General features: G+C 36.9%; 1 pseudogene; it reads left to right on the top strand.

The window, feature by feature from the left end:
• The first annotated feature begins 3,842 nt into the window (after positions 1–3,842).
• On the top strand, positions 3,843–11,038 carry LOC132008204 (ubiquitin-conjugating enzyme E2 C-like; annotated as a pseudogene).
• The last annotated feature ends 14,194 nt before the right edge of the window (positions 11,039–25,232 follow it).

The raw sequence follows: 25,232 nt of genomic DNA, 5'->3' as shown, positions 1-25,232 counted from the left end.
TAAAAATTAAATCTCTAAAAATTAAAACAAGAAACAACAGGGAAGGAAGCAAGGGAGGGAGGAAGGAAAGGAGACAAGGGAGGGAAGACATTCTCATAGAAATAATTTGACTTTTAGGCCATCAGAATGAGCATCATTCCCAGAGAACTGGTTCTCAAGCTCCAACATATTTAGCCATTTTCATTTCATAGTCTTCCATCTGCTCTTTAAGTATGGTCGTCTCCAAAACATAGTTGCAACTTCTTCTAGTGGTCCAGAGACTTCCTTTTTTGAGCCCCAAGTCTGCTTCTGTCTTCTGCTCAGTTCTATTTCAGACCTCAATATCTGAGGTGGATTTCTAGAAACCATGGATACACATCAGGGTTCTGCATTCTGTGTGAATGTTCCAATTTTTTTCTTTTTTAAATTTTATTTTATTTTATTTTTATTTACATTCAATTAATTAACATATAGAGTATTATGAATTTCAGAGGTAGAGTTCAGAGTGTTCCAAATTTCTTAACTTGCCAGGAGTCACTGGCATTTCTTGAGTATCTATTATGAGCCACAAACTGTTCTAGCACTTATATGCATTAACTATCCTTGATTGACCCTGTAAGATAGGTGCTATTAATCATCCCCAGTTTAACAGTTGAGAAAATAGACATTAAGTAACTTGCCAAGTACTAAATAGTTAAGCAAGTATTTGAACCCAAGCAGTCTGATGCCAGAGCCTGTGATTTAAAGCATTTGGTATATTTTTAGTTTGGGTCATCAAGTTCGTTGAGCCTCTTAATCTGTGTCTTTCAAGGTGTGTGGGACTACAGCTTCCACTTTAAGTAAGTCAAAATATCAAACATCATAGAAAAGGAGAGTTCAGGTCTCAAATCAGATAAAGAAATTGATACCGAAGGAAGGACAGTGACTTAGGTCACTTCGCCATGATAAAAATTCAAGCTTTGGTCTCTCATTTCACTGCACTTTCAATGAAACAATGCAATACATGAAAATACTTTGAAAAAAATTGCTATACAAGTTCAAGATATACTTATTATTGTTAACATTCCTCTCTCACAAGGCAAAATATTTTTCACACAATAGGTGGCTGACAGATATGTTTAGGCTATAAAAAGTGGACCTAAAAATATAATTTAAAATACAAGGTCTTAGGTAAGAAAGGCCTTTTTGGAAATATATAGAAAGACATTTTTGCATGGCCAACATTCCATTAGTACTCCAAATCATTAATCATATTTTGTGCTTCAAGTCAACCCAATGCCTTTGCCTGTAAACTTTTAACAGATTAGAAACAGGTGAGCTGCTTCCTGGACTCCCCTTCAGTATGAAAACACTTGAGAAGAACTGCAGGGGTAGAAACTCAGGTCCAGGCTAATGAAGCCTGCACTGCCCATAAAATGGCCTTGTGGAATCAGCTGATGTGTCATAGAAGCTCACAGCTCAGACCAAAGAAACCAGTCAGAGAAATAAGATGACCACTTTATAGAGTTAAAAACTAAAATTCCCCCAGGCCTGTGTGTATAGTGGTATTTTATGTGAAGTTAGACTGGTGGAAATAGAAAACAAACTCACATCTTACAACTCCAAAATTCTAGGGCACTAACCAAGTATCTTCATCCTAAAGAGATGATTCCATCATGGAGGGAAAATGATCAATAGCTAATTGAAACACATCTACTGAGCAACTGCCTTTTGTCCAGAACTGGACTGTGTATCTTGAGATTTCATAGTAAGTGTTGGACATGATCTCAGCCACTCAGTGTCTATACCAACAATTAGTATTACAAATATTTTTGAAAACATCTCTAATGGTCATTTCAATTCTTGAATGATCCTGGTTAATCTTAAAGCCACATAGAAGAATGACTAAAACATAGACTTAGGATCCAGATTTTAAAGGTTCAAATCCTAACTCTGACACTTACTAGCTGTAACACTTAACCTTGGTCAAGTATCTAACTTGGGCAAGTTACTATCTTTCTGAGCCTCCATTCCCACCTCTGTAAAATGGAGTGATATTAGTACATACCTCATAAGGTTGTTGTAAAGATTAAATGAGTTAGCACCTATAAAGCCCAATGCTACAATTGGGCATGTACTAAACATTCTGTCAATATTCATTATGTCTCTACAGATTGGAAAACCAAAGTAATGTGCCCTGAGGCAGTACAGGCAAGAGTGACAGTGTCAGAGTGAGAAGCCCAAGGCCTGTTGCTGTAATGACATGTCAGATGAGACACTTCTTCCTTTGACCCTTTCAGAATTGCAAAAGGAATCCTCAAGCTATCCTGCCAGTGCTGGAAATGGGCAACCCTACTTGAGTTGCATGGTGTAGGTTCTTGTTTGGATGTAATAATCTGTTTTTAATCTTGTGTGTAAATGAATACAGAGGTTAGTCATGAGGTGCATATTAATCTAAAAATAAATGAATACATTTGAATTAATCAGACCTTCAGTCTATGTAAATTGATGATTTATAATGATATTAGCACAAATTGCAATGATAAATCATTTTAAAATTAGATACAATGTTCCTTAAGGCAGCAAGGACTCTAGAGATTTGAACATAACTTGTGACAACTTTAAAATGTAGATGGGTCTGGCTGGAGCTTGAGGGTAGAAGCAAAGGGCCAGAAGACCAGAGGACAATGTGGAACCACATCCCACGCAGGGACAATGGTAATGGGACCTGCAAGGTCACAAAAATAAGAAAAGAGCAAGAGAAAGTCAATGAAACAGACACATTCTGAATTACCCAGTTTATTTTCTGCCTTAGGACTGAATAGCTTGAGCCTTTGATTCAATTCAAAGCCCAAGAAGGAGTTAAACTGAGGCAGCTTAATAAGAAGGAACGATTTCAGGGGGCTCCTCCACTTGTTGGTGATTTAGGGAAAACTAACTTTATTGAGGCTGCTGATTTCATCTGAAAAATGGCTTCACCATCCCCACTTTAAAGTACTGTTATGAGAATTAAATAATATTGGATGTGAAGTGAAAATCCCAGTTTATGAAAAACAGAGTAGTAATGTTAAAAATGGAGTCCGACTGCCTGGGTACAAATCCTGGCACTACCACTCATTGGCCGTAAGACATTCAGTTAATTCTATAGTCTTTCTGAGCCTCTTTTTTCTCCATTATGAAATGGGGATAATATTAGGGCTGATCTCTTGGATTGGTGTGAGAATTAAATGTAAACATGCAGGTCTTATAACTAAGGAGGTACTTGGTAAATGTTAGCTGTTAGTATAAATTATTGTCATTGATGTTACCATGAATCCTGGGTAGTGGTATTGTGTGAAACTGGCCTAAGAAGAAAGGAGGAACTATGATGGACATACCAATGGAAGAGAGAATATGTGGCCAGACAATCAAGGGGAGGAGGAAGAAAATATCTCTGCAGGGAAGAAAATACACAGCATCCAGACTCAATACTCTTCCCTCGTCCAAGGAAGACATTGCTGACCACATATATTATCTTCCCTGCCAACCCTTAGACCATCATTTTTTTTTCATATGTGCAAGGTTAATAGAACTGCATGAAGAGAGGATTACCTGAAGGTAAAAAACAGAGCAATACTTTGCAAGACAAAGAACAAGGGGTCAGAATCACTCTGGACTTCCTCTCCTGGGAATTAGCATTGTCTAGAAAATAATGAAGGTCTGTGATGAACTTAAATTTTTCTTTGTGTCCAAAACTGTGATTCTCATCTGTAACTGTTTATAAATAAAAGTACCAATGCTCTGAGATCCCATCAGAATTTTTGAACCACCTGGTTGATGGAATCATTCTGGAGCCTTAAGATAGAAACTGCAAAAAGACTGTGAAACACTGCTCCATAACCATCATGGATGGGAAGGAGAATGAGTAAGAAATAAACTGTGGCAAGAAAGCATCCTTAACTACAAGTTAGTGAGCCACAAGAAAATCTTTGTACACATGTCATAGAAGGAGGTACTGAGGCCATCTCCCAAAGGCTTCAGATGAGGATGAGGTAATCACTTTTGTGTGTGTGTGTGTGTGTGCACTCAAAATTCATATTTTTGAGCTCCTAACCCCCAGTATAATGTTTTTTGAAGAAAGGGTCTTTGAGAGATAATTAGGTTTAGATTAGGTTATGAGAGCAGGGTCCTCCTGATGGAGTTAGTGCCCTTATAGGAAGAGGAATTTATAAGTGCCTTCATAAGAAATGTTTATCAGAACTCTCTCTACCATATAAGGATGAAGCAGGAATGTGGCTATCTGTATCCAGGAAGATCCTCGCCAGGGGCTGAATTAGCCCCCACCTTGATCTTGGACTTCCCTATACAGAACTATATGAAATAAATGTTTGTTTTTGAAGTCACCTGGTGTATGGTATTTTGTCATAGCAGCCTGGGTAGACTAATACAGTTATTCTATCAATGGCACTTGCAAGAGTTAGAGTACAAATTCAGGATCATCACCTCATCTTTAAATTACAATATTTCTCTTGTGTGTATAGGTATGCCCGTGTGCAGGCACACACACACACACACACACACACACACTCATACATGAAATGTGCAACATTTGACCATAAGTTGAAAAATCGAATATTAACCATTTATTCTTCTCCCTCAAAATCATACTTTCTCAATTATCTTATAACTTATAATAAATAATAATAGAATGTTTTCCTCTAGCCAAAAATAAAAGCTTTATCTCCCTAATGGTCAACTGATAGCCAACCTATCTATCAACCAGTTTTGTTCCTTTAAGTGCATAACTGCTATAACTTTGAGACACTAATTCTAAATCACCCCAAATCACCAAATAAACTGTTTCTTAAAAGGTCAAATCAAATGACTGAAAGCACATCAGAATTTTCAAAGGCACACAGCAGATTTGCTCAAAGATACCCTCTCTGGAGAAACACTCAATGTGGATCCACGAAGTCATGCACAAGGATGCTCATTTCATCATCACTTGAAACAGTAGCTAGAGTTATGAAGCACCCTACATGTCCATCAATAGGGGAATGGGTAGGCAAAGGTGTTTTGCATTGTTTCTCTTTTAATGTGGTTAACTCTATAAATACTAGATCTCCAAAAAATAGTATTGATTAAAAAATAGATGGATACACAAAAGTAAAAATGACACTTTTTAAAAATTTATTTTCAGCGTAACAGTATTCATTGTTTTTGTACCACACCCAGTGCTCCACACAATCCGTGCCCTCTCTCATACCCCCTACTTGGGAGATTCCCCCAACCTCCCACCCCCCCGGCCCCTTCAAACCTCTCAGATTGTTTTTCAGAGTCCATAGTCTCTCATGGTTCACCTCCCCTTCCAATTTCCCCCAACTCCCTTCTCTCTAACTCCCCTTGTCCTCCATGCTATTTGTTATGCTCTATTAATAAGTGAAACCATATGATAATTTACTCTTTCTGCTTGACTTATTTCACTCAGCATAATCTCTTCCAGTCCTGTCCGTGTTGCTACAAAAGTTGGATATTCATCCTTTCTGATGGAGGCATAATATTTCATAGTGTACATGGACCACATCTTCCTTATCCATTCATCCGTTGAAGGGCATCTTGGTTCCTTCCACAGTTTGACGACTGTGGCCATTGCTGCTATAAACATTGTGATACAGATAGCCTTTCTTTTTACTACATCTGTATCTTTGGGGTGAATACCAGTAGTGCAATTGCAAGGTCATAGGGAAGTTCCATGTTTAATTTCTTGAGGAATCTCCACACTGTTCTCCAAAGAGGCTGCACCAACTTGCATTCCCACCAACAGTGTAAGAGGGTTCCCCTTTCTCCACATCCCCTCCAACAACGTGTTGTTTCCTGCCTTGCTAATTTTGGCCATTCTAACTGGTGTAAGGTGATATCTCAATGTGGTTTTAATTTGAATCCCCCTAATGTCTAGTGATGAAGAACATTTTTTAATGTGTCTGATAGCCAAAAAATGACACTTTTTATGTCAAATAACAGGGGATAAAAATATATGTTTATAAAAAATTAAAAATTAAAAAAAATGCAAACACAAAATAACACTTTGTATTGTATGAAGATATGAAGGCAAATTCATAAAAAGGACTAGAAGACTGCATAACAAACAAAGTGGTTTACTTCAAGAAGAAGGGAAATTATATGGAGAAAGGACATTTCTACAAGTATAAAATTCCAACTTTAATAAGGATGTATATATACGTTATTATTAGTTAATAAAAATATTATTTTTTTAAATGAAACACATGTGGTAGTTGCAGTTGTGCTCTCCCAGTTCCTGCCTCCCTCCTTGCACCACCCTGGAGGCCTCCCAGAACTGCAACCCATCTGCCACCAGCGTCGCTGCACCCGCAAAAGAACTGAACCCAGTTGGGGGATGCCCAGGGCCCCGTGCACAAGAGGTACAGCAGGAGCTGATGACCATCAGGATGTCTGGTGACAAAGTAATTTCTGCCCTCGCTGAATTAGACAACATTTTCAAATGGATGAGGACCATCTATGAAGCAGCTGACACCGTATATGAAGACCTGCATCGGATGCTCTCCCTGGAGTTCCCGAGTAGTTACCCTTCCAATGCCCATGGTGAAGTTCCTCACATCCTCCTATCACCCCAATGTGAAAACCCAGAGAAACATCTGCCTGGATACCCTGAAGGACAAATGGTCTGCCAGGTATGATGTCAGGACAATCCTGCTGTCCATCCAAAGCCTGCTAGGAGAACCAAACATTGGTAGTCCTTTGAATACCCATGCTGCTGAGCTCTGGAAAAACCCCACAGCCTTTAAAAAGTATCTGCAAGAAACCTACTGAAAGCATGTCTCCTGCCAAGATCCCTGTCTGTCCAGCCTCTCTCCTTGTGTTGTCTTTTTATTTTCTTCTTAGATAGTCTGTATTTTTCTTCATTTCTGTCGAGGACTCTGTATCTTAAGCTCTGGTGCCATTTTTATATCATCTTTGTTTTTTTAAATTAAGTCTCTGGTTGAGCCCTTGTGATGAATATATTAAATAAATAATTGGGTTTTTAAAAAATTTTTAAAAAAATTTAAAAAGCACATGAGGCCACCTAGGCCACTTGCAATATTATAGAGCAATTCTAATGCTAACTGTGCAGACGGAGTGTCAGACTCCACAGTCTAGGGGCAGATTCTCCAACAAGACTGTCCTCACTTCAAATACCTGACACAAATTTGGGAGTCCCCAGGTCACCTGCACTTTTGACCAATTAATTGCAAATCCAGAGAATCCCATGACACTTCTCAGTTTTGATAACTTAGTAGAACAGCTCACAGAACTCAGGAATGTGCTATCTCTATGATTACAGATTTATTATAAAAGATATCAAGAACTTCTCAAACTCAACACACGCAAAAACAGATAATCATGTCAAAATATGGGCAGAAGACATGAACAGACACTTCTCCAAAGAAGACATACAAATGGCTAACAGACACATGAAAAAATGTTCATCATCATTAGCCATCAGGGAGGTTCAAATCAAAACCACACTGAGATACCAACTTACACCAATTAGAAGGGCCAAAATTAACAAGACAGTAAACAACAAGTGTTGGAGAGGATGTGGAGAAAGGGGAACCCTCTTACACTGCTGGTGGGAATGCAAGTTGGTGCATTGGAACCACACTGTTGGAAAACAGTGTGGAGATTCCTTACAAAATTAAAAATAGAGCTTCCCTATGATACTGCAATTGCATTATTATGCATTTACCCCAAAGATATGGATGTAGTGAAAAGAAGGGCCATCTCTACCCCAATTTTCATAGCAGCAATGGCCACAATTGCCAAACTGTGGAAAGAACCAAGATGCCCTTCAATGAATGAATGGATAAAGAAGATATGGTCCATATATACTATGCAGTATTATGCCTCCTTCAGAAAGGATGAATACCCAACTTTTGTATCAACATGGATGGGACTGGAGGAGATTATGGTGAGTGAAAGGAGTGAAGCAGAGAAAGTCAAGTATCATGGGTTCACTTATTTGTGGAGTATAAGGAATAATACAGAGGACATGGGGAGATGGAGAAGACCAGTGAATTGGGGGAAATTGGAGGAGGAAACAAACCATGAGAGACTGTGGACCCTGAGAAACAAACTGAGGGATTTGGAGAGGAGTGAGGTACTGCATGGAGCACTGGGTGTGGTGCATAAATAGTGACTTCTGGAACACTGAAAAGAAATTAAATAGCTATATATATAGATATAGATGATAGATATAGATATAAATAAAGATATAGATATATAGATCAATCAGTCAGGATCAGGCAAATGAAAAGGAACAAGGTAAAGTCTGGGAGAGTCCTGAATGTAGAGGTCTCTGCTCTCAACCTTGTGGATTCGGGTTATGTCACACCTCTGGCACACTGATATTTCCACCAACCTGAAAGCTCCACTAAGCCTCAATGTTCAGAGGTTTTACTGGGGACTCATTATGAGGGCATAATTGAATAAATCATAAATCATTATGAAGACATGATTGAATGCAACCTCTAGGCCCCGCTTTTCCCTCTCTCCCTGGTTTTTGAGAGATCTAGCTTATCTCCCTTGGCTCAAAGCCTCAATCCTCTAATCACATGGTTTGCCTTTCTGACTTCAACAGCCCACATCATGAGTCACCTCATTAACATAAACTCAGGTATGTCTAAGGGGCTCATAAATAACAAAGATGCTCCTATGACTACAGAAATTCCAAATATTTAGAGTTTCCTTTCCAGAACTGGAACAAAGGCCAGCCACATTCTTTATTATACAATACCAGTTCTCTGGTGACAAGCACAACTGCACCTAACTCACTTCAGGCTCGTGGATCTATAAAATGTCAAGAAGGCATACCCTATTAAATTTGGTCTCACAAGTTACCAAAGAAGTTACACATTAGACAAGACTATAGAAGAGCTGCTCTGCATTACCTATATAGATTTTATAAAGGTGATTTTGTTCTCATAAATACAAATTTTCTTTTTCTCTTTATTGCTCATTGTTGTAGCTACATTTTGGTTAACTATAAGTTTATTGTGCAATATCTCTTAGCAATCCAATCTAATGCATAAAAGAGGGAAAAAAACCACAAAAACCTGTCCTATATCTGTCCCTAAGCTTTTCCTATAGCAATGCTAATACTATGAAGACTAGCCAAGTGGAGAAGAAATCTAATTATGAAGTCAGATAGATCTGGACTCAAATCCTAGTTTTGCATCACACTCTATAACTCAACCCCACTCCACATGTCTCTTACCTGCACAGCATCTGCATGTTCTCATTGTGATGATAGAGATACAAGAGATTTAGAACTGGCACATTGTAATTTCCACCCCCATTATAGCAGTCAAAGTGTGTCATATGACTTAATCTAGATACCTAGTGGAAGACACTAAAAATTTACATGGAAATAGTATCAAAACAGAAAAGGAAAAGAAATGGGGCCAGTGTGGAATCTACCACAATAGCTATCACTTTCTCAAAACTTATGCTATACTAGGATATTTGCTAAGTATTTTATATACATTAATACACAACAACATTTCAGGATTTTGCAGATCAAGAATTTTGAGCTTACACAGCTAAAGTAAATTGAAAGTCAAACAGCCACTACTAGAGGCAGAATTGGAGTTCAGACCCAAATTTTCTGACTCCAGTTCTTACCCCAGAATTATGTAGCCTTTATCAATCCCCCATACCTTGATGAAGCCATAAAAGTCAGCAGAAACCACAATCATGTGGCATTAGAGTGCCTAGCTTCTATGTTGTAATATAAATCTCCTTGAAGTGTCACACTTCCCTCATTATCTAGTACTGGTTATGAATTCCAGTATTGTAATGTTAAATATGGTTAGCTGGGATAAGTCACTCAACCATTCTACCTTAATTTCCTCATATGTAAAAGGAGAATAAAAGTGAAATGTCTACCTTAGAGGACTGTTATATAAATTAATTGATGGGATAACTAGTCCTTTATAATAAAGTATCTAGCATTTATATAGGGCCTCCTATATTCCAGGCATTATTCAAACTCTTTTTTTTTTTTAATTACCTCATTTAATTCTCACAGGGACCTATAGGCATAGTACCATTATTCTTCTCAGGTTGTATTCAAGAAGACTGAGACATGAATAGTTTAAGTAACTTTCTTCAGGTCACAGAGCTAATAAATGGCAAAAATCAGAACCTAAGGAGTCAATTTGCTTCTTTCTAAAGAGATTTTATTTATTTGACAGAGAGAGACACAGCAAGAGAGGGAACACAAGCAGAGGGAATGGGAGATGGAAAAGCAGGCTTCCTGCTGAGTGGGGAGCCAATGTGGAGCTTGATCCCAGGACCCTGGGATCATGACCCAAGCTGAAGGCAGACACTTAATGACTGAGCCACCCAGGTGCCCTGGCAGTTTGCTTCTTGATTTCTACTTTCAAACTGAGAATACTAGGATTGCCAACAACATCAATGATTTTTTAATTGTGGTCAGTGCTGTGTTATTTCAGAGAAGGTACTTAGGGATTATGCCTACACAAGTGTTCTATCACTGGGCTCATTAACCCCTGTCAGAAAGGACAACCTAATGGTCCACAAAGAACTAGATAATGAACCTGGAGGACTCCCATTTCCTAAAAGGGACAGTTGAAATACTAAGGCTGTAGGTCTCCCACCAGACTGGTCCTCTTACTGCAGATTAAAAACAAATAACTCTCAAGAGATCCACTTGTGAGGCTTTAAACTGGATCTTCTGACAAAGAGCTGAGGAGGCACTTAACAAAGTCAGGACCCTGAAGTGTGACTGCTTCTATGAAGATTGATCTGAATGGCTCCAAATAAATAAAAATGTGCTGGAGTTGCTGTCTTTAGCTTCAAGGCCTGAGACATTTAGTGTGAGCACCAGATACACACACACACACACACACACACACACACACACACACACAAAACCTATGACTGCTTTAAGACTGCCTATCTTTCCCAAGACCAAACCCTGTCCTTTCTGATGATTTTCCTAAGTAGAGATTGGAGAATCATAATACGTCTTCTGTTTCATCCTACAGTCAGAGTTGTGTAATACAGCAGGGAACACAGACACCTCAGAAAAACTGACTAGATGAAACGTAGTCTAATTGTTGGATGCAGCGGAACCAATGTCCATCCCTTGCTTTTCTGTCTTTCTTTGCTCTGCCTTTGCCCTTGCAGCTACAATGGTGTTTGGGAAGAGATGGCCTCAATAAGCATGATCATCTCCAGCCAACTGTAAACTAGAGCCCCTCTTAACCTTTCACATCATCTCACTTCTATTAATAAAAAGAAAAAAAGCATCAGGGCAAGATGATAAAAGAACAAGGTTCAGAAACATAAACTATCTTTCTTCCAGTTTCTTTCACTTAATACATTTGTAAAAGTCATGAATTCATTTTCTTATTTATTTATTTTAAGATTTTATTTATTTATTTGACAGATAGAGAGAGACCACAGTAGGCAGAGAGGCAGGCAAAAAGAGAGAGGAGGAAGCAGGCTTACCGCTGAGCAGAGAGCCCTATGCAGGGCTCGATCCCAGGACCCCGGGATCATGACCTGAGCCAAAGGCAGAGGCTTAACCCACTGAGCCACCCAGACACCCCTTATTTATTTATTTGACACAAAGAGAGATCACAAGTAGGCAGAGAGGCAGGCGGAGAGATAGGAGGAAGCAGGCTCCCTGCTGAGCAGAGAGCCGGATGCAGAGCTGGATCCCAGGACCCTGGGATCATGACCTGAGCCAAAGGCAGAGGCTTTAACCCACTGAGCCACCCAGGTACTCCATGAATTCGTTTTCTAAGCAAAAGGAAGACCCTAAAAGATTTTGATTTACTTGTGACTCTTGAGAAGTGATATTTAAGGATATTAAGTCAAGTGTTAATATAGTTTATGGGTTACAAAGGAAAAGTCTAGAGTTAGAGACAATAGTTCGGGAGAAGTCAGTAGAAAGACAATGCTGCCTTTGCCACACCATTTACTCTTTCTGTATATACAAAAAGTCTCAATTCCCCATCTACCTTGTGATTAGGTTGAAGCCATGAAACTGAGTTCCAGCAAATATAAGATGGGCAAAGTGATGTAAACTATTTCCAGCCATTCTGTATAAGCAATTTATTCTAAAGAAATAGTTGTAAAGTTGCATGAGATTATATTACAAGAGTATTCATGTAGTATCATTCATAATAGTGAAAACTCCGACCAAAACTCCAACAGGGTAGTAAATACCTGAAACTTGGTATATCTGAAACTTGAAATTGTGTACAATTTTCAAAATGAATAAAACAGTCCCAGTAAGCATGACTATTTTATGTCATACCAACCCTTCTATTGAGAACAACCTAAAAACTGGTTAAAATACATTTTAAAAAGATATTTTTTGAAGGTATCAAAAAACAACCAAGGCAGATAAAAATTAAGAGGCCAGAATCCCCAGGAAAGAGAAAGTACCAAGATGAACTGTACTCCATTGTCACTTTTATCCTTTGGGGTTTTGCCAATCTTCTGGAAGGGGTATTGAAGGTAAACAGAAAACAAATACAGTTGCAGCAGTCTCACTGAAACAGAAAGACACAAAAAAAGGAACTAAAGGTGATGAAAACAGCCAGGAGTGAAGGGGTCCAGAGAAAAGGCCACTACAGAAAAGTAAGCCCAAAATTACTCATGTAATTTTGCCCAATTACTCACTGATTCCTGACGATGGGTTTATAGAACTGGATAATGGGAAAAAAAATCAAACAAAAAGCAGCTACTAGGAAGTTTAAAATCTAAGCAAAGACATAGACATTCTTACAGAAGTAGGATGAGATAAATTGGAGACTAGAGCCCATCATGGAAGAAAACCCCAATGGAAAACCCAGATTTTAGATTGAGAACATTATAGACTAGAACCAAAAAGTAAGGAAACATATAAAAAGATAAGTCCTATAAAGCCAGAAACCTAGCTTAAATGGATAACTCCTCATATGTTATATAACTACAAGAAGAAATTAAATCTTCTCTCAAGGAAAGTAATGTCATTCAGAGCTTTTAAAATTTTCTATATACAATGTTGGGAATTTAATAAAAAACCAGAAGTCATGGCAGAACAAAATAACAAATGATCAAAAAACAAAAGAAAAAATAGACAATAGAAACTTATCCAAAGGTGATCACACAACTGGATTTCAGAAAAAATTAAAAGAAATTATAGTTAATGAACTCAATAAAATATAGGATGAGATAAAGTTTTACTATCTATAAACTGATATTTATAATATATATATCAATAGAAATTCTAAAATTGAAAGTATAACAATTAAAATCAGAATAAAAGGCAGATTAAAGAAAACAAAAGAGAAAATCAGTAAACTGAAACAAATCAGTAAAAAAATGTCCATTTTGATGCATACACAAAGAGATGAATATAGGGGAAAAATGGAAAAAGATGCATGGACTATGGAGGCATCAGAGAGAAGAGAAACTCTTAATCAGAAAAATATTCAAAGACTGGCTGAGAACGTTCCAAAACTGGTGAAAAACAATAAGCCACAGATTCAAGAATATCTCAGAACCAAAACAACATGAATACAAACCAAAAAAGGTGACAAAAAGGACATCATAGGAAAACTATTGAAAAACGTAGACAAAGTAAAAATCTTAAAAAAAAAAAAAAAAAACAGGAGGAAAAAAAATCTCTTTTGACTTCTTAACAGGAATTACAGAAGCCAAAAACAATATAATGAAATTTAAAGTGCTGAGCAAAAAAACCTTACCAATCTGGCATATTTTGCTCAGTAAATTAAACAAAAATTTTTTTAAGATTAAGACCAAATACAAGAGGGGCGCCTGGGTGGCTCAGGTCATGATCCCAGGGTCCTGTGATTGAGCCCCGCATTGGGCTCTCCACTCAGTGGGAAGCCTGCTTCTCTTCCTCTCTCTCTCTGCCTACTTGTGATCTCTGCCTGTTAAATAAATAAATAAATAGAATCTTTAAAAAAACAAATACAAGAAACATAAATGAAGGAAATGGAAAAACATCCCATCTTCATGGAGTGGAAGAACAATCTTTTGGGTAATCTCAAAAAGAGTAACAAAATTATAATGTGTATTAATGGGGGAATGTAAATGTATGTGAAATAAACTAATAGCAGAGGACATAATTTACAAAAAAATAATTAATTAAAAGGGAAGAAAAACATGGAAGAAAAAATATACAGTGAAGGACAATAAGTAAATGTGAACAATGGAATAAGCAAATAATAAAACAATTTAACAATATATAAGCAACTTACAATAAATGTAAATAGGCTAAATATTTCATTTCAAAGCAAAAATTGTCACACTGAGATATTCAAGCAAGAATAAGTACACAAGTATCATATGGTTTCACTTACTTGTGGAGCATAAGGAATAACACAGAGAACATTGGGAGATGGAGAGGAGAAGTGAGATGGAGGAAATCTGAGGGGGAGACAAACCATGAGAGACTGTAAACTCTGAGAGACAAACTGAGGGTTTTGGAAGGGAGGGGCTGGGGGGTTGGGTGAGCCTGGTGGTGGGTATTATGGAGGACACATATTGCGTGGAGCACTGCGTGTGGTGCACAAACAATAAAGTTTGGAAACTAAAAGCTAAAATTAAATATATTTTTTAAAAGGGAAGGAAGATTGCATGTTTATCTTGAATTAAATAAATTTTAAAAGAGAATAAGTACACAAGAACAGAGAAATATATACCAGGCAAAAAATAATTGAAAGAAAACTTATGTATCTATATTAACCTTATAAATAGTTTTAAGGTAAAAAGTGTTACAAAAAATAGAGAAATTTTTATAAGAATAAAAGGTTATATATATATATATATATATATATATATATATATCCTAAATTTCTAAACATTTAAAAAATATAGCCTTATATTTATGCCAAAACCTGACAGAAATACAAGGGAAAAAAATCTACAAATAAGTACTGATTTTTAAACAGCTTTTTCTGGTCTCTTGGGTGGCTCAGTTGTTAAGCATTTGTCTTTGGCTCTGGTCATGATCCCAGGGTCCTAGGATGGAGCCCCACATCAGACTCCCTGCTTAGCAGGAAATCTACTTCAACCTCTCCCACTCCCCCCTGCTTGTGTTCCTGCTCTCTCTCTCTTTCTCTCCATCAAATAAATAAATAAAATCTTTAAAAAAAATTAAAACAGCTTTCTCAGTAATCAATAGAGTAAATAGACCAGAAAAACAAACAAACAAAAAAATCAACAAGAATACTGAAGTTTTGAATATCATGATTAACCAATTTAATTAAATGGTCATATATGGAGCACTACAACCAACAAGTACAGAATACACACTTATTCAAGTACACATACGACATTTACTACCTGATCATATGCTTATCTCTAAAGCATACCTCAGAAAATTTCGAAAATCAATCAACACAATGTGTTCCTGATGTCAAAGGTAATGAACTAGTAATCAATAACAAAAACAAAAATAGAAAAAAAATCCCCAAATGTTTGTGAAGTAAGCAATGATGCAATACACTTATAAACACCACAAAGGTAAAATAAAATGAGAAAAGATTTGAATTATAAGAACTGAAAAAAAAAAAAGAACTGAATTATAACTACTAATAGTGTTTAAAGAAAAATGGATAGCCTCAAATACATTTAAAAAGAAATAGAAAAGGCTGAAGATCCATGACCAAGCTTTTATCAAGTAGCATGAAAAAGAACTGTAAATGAAATTCAAGGGAAATTTTAAAAAGTAAAAATTTTAAGATTAATACAATTTATAAACTTCCTGCAACTTCAAGAAAAAGCAAAATGGAAAAGGCACAAATTACTGATATCAAGGAGAAAAAGAGACACCCTCACAGTTTCTACAGTCATAAAATAATAAGACAATAGCAATGACTTTTGCGAATAAGCTTGAAAACTCAGAATAAATAGAAAGATTTCTTAAAAGTATAGTTTACCAAAACTGTCATGGAATAAATAAAAGGTCTGAATATTCCTGCATGCATTAAAGAAAGTTAATACATAAGTAAAAGTTTCCCCACAAAGAAAACTTCAGTCTACAATAGCTTAACTAGGAAATTCTTTCAGATATTCAACAAGAAATAATGCCAAACTTACATTAACTCTTCCCACGAATAGGAAGAATGATATCTCTTGTTAGGATATTAGCATAACTTCAACCCCAATATCTATCAATGAAATTATAAAACAAAATAGTACAAACCAATTTCTGTAATTAGCACACACGCAAGAGTCCAAAACAAAGTAATAGCAAAGCCAATGCAAATAAAGTGACACGTGAAAAGGGTTTATTCTGCTAACAAAGATTCTCTCCTTGGCCAAAGTTTAATCAAGTTTCTAGGAGCCCTGCACTCAAAGAGGCCAAAACTTGGGCTTTTGCCTCCAGGCTATTGAATCCAGTTTTAGCAAGAATCTGCTAAGTCAGTTTAGCCAGAAGCCCTTACCCACCTTCATAATCCAAACAAATTTCTCATCTCCCATCACCCCCAGGTTATATCTGATTACCCTGGCCTGCTTTCACAGCAAGAATCCTACTACTACGTCAGTTTAGCAGAGAACTGCCCTACAATCTTAAGTAATTTTTTATCTGATGCCTTCCTCCCCCAAACCTTGTCCCATGGCTATAAATCCATACTTTCCTTTGTCTTATTCTGAATTGAGCTGTATCTCTCTCTCCCTTACTGCAAAACCCCATTGCAGTAGTCCTTGCCCCTATTATGACAGTACTGAATAAAGTTGGCCTTACTATTTTAACATGAGTCATGATACTCTCTCACTAATGCTGCTATCACCTCTTCTATTCATCATTATTTTAGAAGTTTTAACCAGTGCAATGAAATACAAAAAAAATTAAAATAAAAAATTAAAGTGTTATTATTCACAAAATTATAATATTAACAGAAGATGCAAAAAAACTACAAATAAATTATGAAAATAAATTATTTTTAAGATTTCTGATTACAAAGTCTACAGAAATTAATTATATTTCTACATCCCAATATCAAAAAATTAAAAATGAAATTTACAAAAATATAAGTAACAATACCTACCAATCAAATACATCAATATCTAGGAATAAATATAAATTTTTAAATGGGCAGGGCTTCTATACACACACACACACACAAATAAACATTATTAAAGAAAGTTAAAGAAGAACTAAATTAATGAAGAGTTATACCATTTTCATGGATTAAAAGACTCAATATCCCAAAGATATCCATTCTCCCCAAGTTGATCTATAGATTAAATTCCAACAAAAATCCCATGGAAATTGATGATATAATTCTAAAATGAATATAGAAGTGAAAAATATTCAGAATAGTGAATAACCTTGAAGAAGACCAAAATTGAATGATTAATATTATCAGATACCTACTCTTACAAAACCACAATTCTAAGTGTGGTGGTAAAGAAACGATAGACCATAGACTAAAAAAAAATAGAGTCTCCAGAAACAACCGTCCATATACACACTTCTGACATAGCACAAAATTTACCCATGAAATGCAATGGAAGAAGCACAAATCTTTTCAATAAATAATGCCAAATCAATGAACCTTACCTCTCTCCTCACATCACATACAAAAACTGGTTTCAGATTCATCATAAATCTCATTGTGACAGGTGAAACAGTAACACAGAAGATAATATAAGACAATAGCATCATCAGGATAGGCAAAAATTTCTCAAACAAAATGCAGAAAACACGAATAAAAGAAAATATAGATAAATTAGCCTTCAGTGAAAGATGCTTCAGAGTGGGAAGTCAAAGCACAAAGTGAGAGAAGATATTTGCAATACATGTATCCAAAAAGTACTTATATTCAGAATATGTGAAGAACTCCAATAAATCTCTAAGAAAAAGAAAACAACCCAATAAAATAAAGGCAAAAGACTTGGCCAGGCACTTATCAAAAGATGATAACCAAGAGGCTAATAAGCATTTGAAAAGATGTTCAGTGTGTAACTCATAAGGAAAATACAAAATAGAGCCAGAATGAATTACTATTTGATAACACAAAATTGGCTTAAATTTAAATTAGAGAAAATCTCCTACTTCATGCTGGAAATAACATAAGCAACTGGAACCCTCACACACCACCTGTGGAAATATAAATTCTTACAATCACTTTGGAAAAACTGTTGGCAATAGCAACTAATGCTGAATTTGCATAGGTCTTCTGTCACAGCAATTTCATTCCCAAGTGTGTGCCCAAGAAATAAATATATAAACATGTTCATCAAAAGATACATATGTCTAAAGACATTATTCATAGTAGCCCAGAACTACCAATAATCTGAAAGTCCACCAAAAGCAGAATGAATAGGTTATAGTAGAATCATATAATAGAATACTCTGCAGCAAAAATGAACTACTACTCCACACAATGGCAGAATTTCACATCCATAACAAGCAAAAGAATCCAGACACCAAAAAATTTCATGTTAAATGATTCAGCTAATATTAATCTCAAGAAAAGGCAAAATATATCTGTGGTGATGATTCAAAATAATAGTTACATTCAGAGAGAATGGGTAAAATGACTTGGAGGGGTATGAGGGAGAATTCGGGGTAGTGTTATATTCCATCTTATTTTAAATGATGGTTACATGGTTATATTCATTTGGGGGAAAATTGTAAGAATCTGTGCTAAAGACATAGACATAGACATAAAAAGATGTCCAAACTAGGGGCACCTGGGTGGCTCAGTGGACTAAAGCCTCTGCCTTCGGTTGAGGTCATGATCTCAGGGTCCTGGAATCAAGCCACGCATAGGACTCTCTGCTCGGCGGGGAGTCGGCTTCCTCCACTCTCTCTCTCTGCCTGCCTCTCTGCCTACTTATGATCTCTGTCTAATAAATAAATAAAATCTTAAAAAAAAAAAAGATGTCCAAACTATAATATTAAATGAAAACAGAAAATTATAAAATAGTCTCTATAGTACAGGCCTATGCTGGAAAAATATACTTTTAAAAAAATGTGTTTTGGACCTGGGTGACTTGGTCCATTACACGCATATGCCTTCCACTCAGGTCATGATCCCAGGCTGGGATCATGTTGGGCTTCCTACTTAGTGGGGAGTCTGCTTCTCCCTCTCCCTCTGCCCTGCTCATACTCTCACGTTCTCTCAATCTCTTAAAAAAAAAACTTTAAAAAAATAAAATAAAAAGCATAGTGTGTATGGATTCAGAAGAATATGCCACCTAGAAAGAAGGTTGAATGTGATAATAAGAGACTTCCCCTCCAAGTTTATATTCTTTATTATTTTAGGGTTCGTTTTTTTTTTTTTTTTTTTCACAACAAGCATAGTTACTTAACTGATGGCGATTTTTTTTTTAATAAAGGTTTTGAAAAGCAATTGAGAAAATGAGGCCTTGAAGTAAACTATAATTCAAATAAAGACATGGCATCGAGAGACATTTAGTATAAAATAGAATTTGAATTTGATCCTTTTGCCCCAATAAATGCCTGAGCACAGGCAGTGGAAGAGGAGCCTAGATGTCTGTAATGTTTTGAGCAGGATCATAACCCCTGTATCAAAGTTACATATTTTAACACAACGCGGGAAATCAAAGGATGTTCAGGGCTTCTATTGCCCTTCTTTCATCCTGCTTCCAACCCTTAACTATATGCTGTAAAATAATTTCAACCAACTTTATTTCTCTCCAAAGTCTTCTGTATTTTCTCCCTCAGGAGTAGAATGTATTCTGCCATATTACTTTCAATTACCATTTAATAATTTATGAAATTACTCAGCATCATACCTGCAGTATTTCGGTCAGGCCCCATTACATTGTAATGAGGTTTGATTTAACATGGTCATTATAAATGCTGCTAAAGGTTAACAGGGAAAAAAGTTTCATTCCAATGCATTTGATTTCAATCATTTAAGAATAAAATAAGCATCTGTCACTAAGCATGGAAGTTCCTTTTTTTATAAGCACCAGGGTATGATTATTTCTCTCACAAAATTTTAGCAGAATATAAAGGACTATAGTCTGGCAGAAATCCAGCTCGTGGGAAACATGGTGCAGAGCAGAAATTTCCAATGAGTGTGCCATAGATTTCTTGGGCAGAACCATCTTTTGTTGTGTAATTCTGGCAAGATATTCAGCATTCCTGACCTTTGCCCACTAAGCGCCTAAAAGGTCAGTTACTGCTACAGCCAAAAGTAACCCCACAAATCTCCAAATGACCTCTTGGGGGCAGTATTTCTCCCAGTTCAATACCACTGGTTTAAAGGATTAACCACTAGTTTGCAAGTTTAGGCAGTTTCATTCTGAAACTCTAATTTATGCTAGACATAATTTTTTATGTAATCAGAGAAGAAGAAAATGTAACTGTGATCTCAATCACCTTGTAAAGAAGGTAGATCCGTTGTTTAGGGAGCCCCTACAAGTGACCTGAAAGGCCAGTCTGTATCAGCTGTTGAGAGCTGTGCCCCTCTCCCACACCCTATGTTTAGTGACCCCCACATCGGTACTTAGAAATCAGCCATGGTGGGAATTTTGGGAAAGCCAGTTGTTAAACATTCACCAGTATATACTGTTCTTGATGCATATGACTAAGTTTTGGATAGGAGCGAGGGAAAGAGAAAGAACTTAAAATAGGACTGAAAAAGGAACAAAGAACAGAAAATTGCAATCCTACTTTCTGGTGACCATCAATATTCAGTAAATTCGGGGCACCTGGGTGGCTCAGTGGGTTAAGCCGCTGCCTTCGGCTCAGGTCGTGATCTCGGGGTCCTGGGGTCGAGTCCCGCATCGGGCTCTCTGCTCAGCAGGGAGCCTGCTTCCCCTCTCTCTCTCTGTCTGCCTCTCCGTCTACTTGTGATTTCTCTCTATCAAATAAATAAAATCTTTAAAAAAATATATATTCAGTAAATTCTTCTCAACTTAAGAAATGCTTGAAGCAAAGGAGCAACCAGTGAAGATGCGGAGTTTTGCCTCAATGTTGGTCTATTGATTCATTCACCAAATATTTATTGAGCACAAATCAAATGCCAAACACTATTTTCACCATTAAGTTGCAAGAGCCATTCAAAGACAACACACATAATTACAGAAACATGAGACAGAGAAGATCCACAGAAAACTAAATTTCAGAGATATTACATACAAACTTTATGGAGGGTTTTGAACATTTCCTTGGAATCAGTGAAGCTCCAAGTAAATCATACCTGGATGTGAAAGGAGTAAGGAACTGAATTTCACATGGAGAACACTAATTAAACAGAGGTTTTGTTGGCGCAAAGCATCCAATATCTTGGCATCCAATACTGAATTGCTTTCCTTCTCTCAATCCCAAAAGCAGTATCCTTCCCCAAACACTGAACCCTGGCACTTGGGAGATGCCAAACTCAAGGGAACACCAGATGGTGACCATTTAGGAGGCCATGTAACATGAAGACATCCCTCTTGGAGAAGCTCAAGGAAACATGAGATCTATCTTCAAATGTGTAAGGATCATCAGATTAAAGAGAAGTTAGATGTCTTCTCTCTAGCTCTTTAAGGGCGGCAGTAGAAACAATGGACAGAAATAACAGGGTAGCAGATTTCATCTCAAGAAGAGAAAAAAATTTCTAGCAGAAAAAAATTTCTGGCTCGCATTGGAGAAACTAAAACCTCCATGACCTGCCTAGTTCCATTTGGCCACACTAGCTCCAGTATCTTCCACTCCTGCTCTGCAACTGATGTTCAGTGAAGACCAAACTGTAGTTTTGGCACATGCCAAGTTGTTTATATTCTCTCAGTTCCTGGCTCCTGCCTGAAGAGTCCTGTCACCTTGTCTTCATTTGGCTATATGCTCCTTATGGGCATGGCCCTCTTACCTGCTCTGGTGACATTCTATATACATCTTCAGCATTGGCCTTCTGCATGCATGTAAAAAATAACAAATCTCTGTGAGTGTATTTATTGCTGTTATCAATTGAAAATAGCTAAATGGATTTTCATCTAATTTGGGCACTTTATGGAATGGTCTGTGTTAAAATATAGAGTATTCAGCAAACATAAAATTCACTTAGGTGGGACTTGGTGTTACTCCCAAACAGCAAGACAACCATCTTCCAGAGCAGCTAAATCTGATGCTCTAGGAAGTGGAACAAGGACTGCCAATTGGGTCAGGCAGCAGGTCTACTTGTGGATACAGAAAAATAAGGAGAGCTTCAAATATGAATCCCAAGTCAAAGTTCATAAGGATAGGCACTCCAAGTTGCAAATGTAATTTGAATTTGGGCTGATTTTCACAAATGTAATGTTTACCCATAATGGAGAAGTGTTCTTGATCATCACTAGCTGGTCCTATTTAACATGTCTAATTATACTTCCTTTTTCTCTCCTAGGTCAATGACTTGGTCAAAGTCAGAAATGTTGTTGTTCTGTTGACCATTACATCTTCCATACTTAGCTAGAGTGGAAGGAAGTAAAGTACCTGGTAGATGACTCATTTGTCTCTCAGTTATCAGAGGACACTCTAGAGAAAGAAGAAAAGCAAGATAATCTAATCTAATCACCTGTAGACATGCTGATAGCTGGACCTCCTGGAAAATGAAGGCATGGTATTTCTTAGAAGAAGATTATTATTTACAGAATGTTCTTAGCAGGATATCCCTGGTTTAGAATCACTTGTGGTAAACAAACCTAGAATCTATGGATTTATACGCCATAATTTCCGAGATTACATCACATAAGTTGTACAAATATCTGGGGGTATAAAATGGAGATGTTTCCTAACTGAAACCCTCTCCTCTGGGTGCAGTAATCCACAAATCTCACTTAGGGACTTCACCTATTATGCTGGGCCAGAGAGTCCATATGTGATGCAAGATCCCAAGATCTGGGAAATCATACAGGATGTCCCAGACCTTTCCCTGCTTTGCCTGTCCTACTTGATTGCTTATATCTCTGAAATTATTAGCAAATCTTGGTAGTATGTAAGACCTCTGATCCATGTAAGTCTGATTTGATGATCCAATCCTCTGTGTTAGCTAGTATAGGCATTTATTGAGGCAGCTCAATAAATACTGGCTAAACCCAATACCCAGACAGAATGTGCCCTCCTATGCATAAGTTAGTTCCCATTGCTAGAATTATTACAACTGGAGTTGAAAGACAATCTTTAAAAGATACCATCTAATGGGGTTCTGTGTTTGATGACTGCTTCTACTAGATTAAACTTTTAAAACCTCCAATGTTAATATTCTATAGCACAACGATCTGTTGTTAGAAGTTTGAGTCTCTGCACTCAAATCTCATCCCAGACCTCAGTGGTACTATAAGCAATCTGCAACAACAGAAAGTTCAATTCATATGGCTCCTGCTACCACAAACTGACTTAAGAGACAGAACCAAGAATTATTTGCTCTTAACAAAGCCATTAAAAAAAATTTGATATATTGATTCTATGATCCTCATAATAACCCTGTGAGACTATAAAGGGAGGAAATCTATTTTCCTATCCAATTAGATTCAAAGAGGAAAAGTGATTTTTCCAAACTCACACAGATAATATTTATCAGAGATGGGCTTCAAATACAAGTCTTTGGTCTCCAGAGACAGTGTTCTTTCCTTAATGTTCTCATACTACCTGTCTCATTCTTTCCAACCTTGGACAAAGAAGTAACTGCAAAGCTCTCTGAAGCACAATTTTCTCTTTTGCAAAATGGCAATAATGGCTGTACCTGGTGTATAACACCATGAACCTTGCATGATAGCAAATGTGTGTTTAGTACTCAGGCAAAACTGAGTGCCAAATGGTATTACAATAATGATCTATGTGTCTTCATCACATTTTATAATATCATACCCCTTTCACATTCGTTGTCTCATCTTATTTACTCTAACCATCATTCAAGATGGACAGGGTGGGCATTTTTATTCCTTATAAGACTATAACCAGGAATTAAAAGGTTAAATGAAATGATTAAAGGTGAGGAAGTGAAAATGGAACTCCTCCTTGTCTGATTCTAAAGCCCCATCTTAAATGCTACGAAGATTTTGTAAAACAATAAGAAATTTCATTCCCTCTCCCCTTGACAAATTTACAGCTTTGTGAATATCTAGGGCTTTTTAAAATGTCATGTATATAATACAAAAAAAAATCAACCCATCGAGGAAACAAGGTGTGTGACTATGGGTTTCAAACAGTGTTTCAAGATCAAAGGCAAGGAGGTTTCATTCACCATTCACATGTGCAGAAATCAGTCTTCAGAGGGAAAGCCAAGAAGACCTATAACCACCACCTAATTCCAAGCATATGATGCAGATGCAGAGCTATGTTCTCTGAATCCTTGGTCTTTACATAATTAAATTTGGGGTTAAAATATAAATGAAGAGATAGTAAAGTCATCTTGAATTTTCCCTGATCCATGTAACCAAGGTTTTTCCAAGAAATTCTAAACCATATTTCACTGTCTTCATCTGTAAAATACAGATCAGAGAACCTGTTAGGTCTGCTATGAGAATTACAGCTGTCTGCTAAGTTCTGTTCTTCCTTTCTTCACAGGTACACGTGATTTCCCAGCCTCCTTTGCAATTTGGCATGGTTGTGTGACTGGGTCTGAGCCAGGGGGATGTGAGTGGCAGTGATCTATCAAGATGGGCTATAAAAACCCTCATATTCTTCCATGTTCTCTTTTTTGTGGCTAGAGACCAATAAGGACAATTGGGATAGCCTTGGAAGCCATGTGTTAAAGATGGCAGAGCCACTGTCAATCTAAGTCCCTGGAAGATTGCATGGCAGAGAAACTGTCTCCCCACCACCAACCACTTCTGCTGACCTGGGACATCCATCCTGGCTAGACTCAGGTAAGAAAAAACAAGCTTTCTTGTGTTTGAGCTACTACCTTTTTAATTTTTTTCTTGTATCAATTTAGCCCACATAAACTAATACAAATGATAATGTGCTCTGCAACTCTAAAGGGTTATTTTTCTTCAGTGTCATTATTCTAAACTCAGCTCTTCCTCAGTTTAATTTTTATGACATATGTCAGCTTTAAAGTCAACCTGTTCATTTTAATTATATGTTGTTCACAATAATAAAAATATCTCCTTGCTACCACTCTACAATCTCTCTCAAGCTATAGCTTTTACCATGGCAATTCCAAATCAAGAAAACTCAGTGCATCCTAATACCAATTACTCCAAGTTTGGAATGATCTGCTGCAGTAGACAGCCTAGTCACTCTTAGTAGGAAGAGGCAGTTCATGGATTCGGTTAATTCC

The sequence above is a fragment of the Mustela nigripes genome, chromosome 1 (assembly GCF_022355385.1).
Source record: "Mustela nigripes isolate SB6536 chromosome 1, MUSNIG.SB6536, whole genome shotgun sequence".
Taxonomy (NCBI): domain Eukaryota; kingdom Metazoa; phylum Chordata; class Mammalia; order Carnivora; family Mustelidae; genus Mustela; species Mustela nigripes.
Note: the sequence above shows the minus strand (reverse complement) of the source record. Positions and strands in the feature narration are given on the sequence as shown.